This window comes from Fukomys damarensis, unplaced genomic scaffold (assembly GCF_012274545.1).
Source record: "Fukomys damarensis isolate Sample0158 unplaced genomic scaffold, DMR_v1.0_HiC HiC_scaffold_11, whole genome shotgun sequence".
NCBI lineage: Eukaryota > Metazoa > Chordata > Mammalia > Rodentia > Bathyergidae > Fukomys > Fukomys damarensis.
Genome location: NW_022900923.1, coordinates 18,251,267 through 18,254,148, shown reverse-complemented (window position 1 = coordinate 18,254,148; position 2,882 = coordinate 18,251,267).

Genomic DNA, 2,882 nt, shown 5'->3' with positions numbered 1-2,882 from the left:
TATCCACACCATTTATACTCTCATCATCTCCTGCTAACAGCCTTCCCCTGGCCAGCAGCCTTTCTGATTTCTCATCATCCTGTTTGCTTCTCAGGGGCTTTCTCTGTCCCTGCTTTAGCCCTTGTACCATGCTGCAGGCAAGAATACTTCACAGTTTTAGATGAGAGTAAGACTATGTTCTCAGTGGAATATTTCCCATACCTGACAAAGGTGCTTATTTTTGTGCAGTGCTTTCCTAGACGCAGCCCCTTGTATTAAACTCGTACTCTGTAAACTGATGGGAACTGTCTCCCACTAGTGGATCTACATAGGTGGATCCATGCTGGCCCCAGCCTCCATCCACTGCCTAAAGCAGGGCATCACCAAGAAAGCAAAGCAAGGGTAGTCAGTCTTAGTCTTCAAAGCAGCTCAAGTTCAGTACCTAATACCCCAGTGATGTTCATATCTGAGAGGACGGCATTACCATTTGTCTGAAACACACTGACATGAAACCAGTTAGTGGGGGGGGGGGCTTCACCCAAAAAGTGAGCTTAAATTTCCAGCCTCAGCTCACAAAGCTGCTATTTCAGAATTTTCTTTTCTTAATTGGTTGCTAATGCTCTGTTTCATTCCATTTAGAGCCCACTAACCTCTTGACCATCTTCAAATATCTTAACTGAAAACCAGAAAAATAATGAATTAGGCACGATGTAACAGCACTGTGTTGCCTCGGGCCATGCATGAATTTATAGGAATTGAGATTTCACTGCCAACAGAATAAAAATAGTAAAGGTGGGCGCTCAAACCTGGTTTCTCCTGAAGGCAGGGACAAGGGGAAAAAATGAGAACTAAGACCTGTCATGTAAAGGTACAAGATCCCAATAATGAATATAATTGTACTGTATACCTAAAATGTACCAATAAACTCAATAAAAGAACAACATCAACAAAAAAAAAACCCTGCTTTTTCCTAAGGGATGCATCATCCACCCAGAATGAGAACGTTCTGGCCAAATGCCCACTCCTATCCTTTAACCACACGTGCATCTTCCTGCTATTGTAACTGTCTTTAAAACAAACATTGCAGCCTTGGCAATCCAGTGCTGGCTCCACCTGATTTGTCCACCACAGAAGCTATTGGCTTTTGGCCCTGGACTTCTCTCTTCACGAACTGAGACAGCACAGAGGTTCCACCTTATGGATAGGCCTCTGGTTTTTTTCCTGACAGCTGCTTCTATGAAGCCCTAAGCTCAAGTTAATTGCATTGGTTTCTCCCTGTTTTCTCTGAAAAGCAACCCGTAATATTGCCAGGGAAGCGTTTTCTACAGCCTTCACTCAATAAGCATCATTTTGGGCCTGTACATCACCCTGCTCTGGTGCAAAATTCCCTCACATAAGTCATTTTCTCCTCTTTTGAATAATATGGAGGTTAAATGATAGATTGGGAGGTTGGAAACACTTAATTCAAATTTGGGCTGCACTATTTCATAGCTGTGTCCTTGAGGAAGCTACTTTCCTCTGTACGTCAGGAAAAGGAGGAGAACATTACATCTCATAAATGTGTAAGGCTGAATGCTCTATAGTGTGTAAACCTCCAGGAGGAAGAAGATTGTCATTTCCTTATCCTCAGGTAAGTTCATGCCTCTCTGGTCATCCCCACCCCTCCTCCACCTTCAGGTCTTCCTCAATGCTCTGGCAGATTCTAAACTCCGGATTTAGGTGCCTGGAGTGCTAGAGGAACCAACTCTATATAGATAGGCATTTGTAGGTCAAGGAGTCATTGCAGACTGAGTCTTACCTACCTGGCCACACACCTACTGAGAAAAGCCCCTTAGTCTGGCACCCCCAAGCCATTGCTTGAACCCACCTCTAGGGTCTGAGGTGGGCCCACCTAACTACTGGCTGTCCTATTCTGGGAGCTCTCTTCCTCTTCTAATTCAAATCCAGACTGAGTTCTTTCAGCCTAGATTTCTGGGAAGATCTCATCTAATCTCTCTTTGAAAGAGAGTTTGGGGGTTTTGTCTCTCTCTCTCTCTCTCTCTCTCTCTCTCTCTCACTCCCTATTCTTGGCAGTAGTGCTGAGTTTTCTCTTTAGCTTTTCAACTCAGAACCATATGGCTTTTCCTGCATTATCAGGAAGGGTTCTCTTATGGCCGGTTTATAACAGCTGGTTGCCCTAGTCATTTGAATGCTCACACACAGGGGCCAAAGGACATCACTGCCCAGGCACTCAGGAGAGACTGAGTCCCAGCTCGGCACCTGGTATCTGGGCACCTGGCAACTGCAACCAAGAGAACAGACTCTCACACCCATGTCCTGGAAGGACCTCCCCAGACGACGCTGGGAAGGCCCCAGATGCTCCACAGCCAGGTCCTGCAGGAAGTTTGGATACCCTGCCCTGGACCATCAGATCTGTGTCTAGAGTCCTGCATCCAGCGATGGAACAGGCCTTTTCATTCACCAGCGTTCCAGTGACTGTCAATAAGCTTCAAGAGATATGAATAAAAAGTAAATGAGAAAACAACTAGGTAGGAAAGGGGAGAACTAACTGAATTTAGCCTTCTCTTGCATCTCTTCTGCAGTTTTCCTTAACAACTTCAGTGAAGGGCAGGAACTCCTGGGGTGTTGCGAACTCCCCTTGGGGCACTTGAGGCACTAAGGCCTGTGTGGTTCGTTTGGGCCCTGGATCCCTCGTCCACCCTGCGCCTGGTCTCCCTCTCCAACGCCTCCCACCCAATTTCCAAGAAGGCTGCTCCCCAGGTCTGCCCTAAATTGTGCCTCCCGGGTCCCGGAACTCAGGCGAAGCTGTGAAGGGCAGGGCTGGCTCCTCTGGGAGGAGGCGGCCGTCCTGAAGGAGGCGCGCTCCGGGACGGGACCGGGGGCCGCAGCGCGTCACGGCGGGG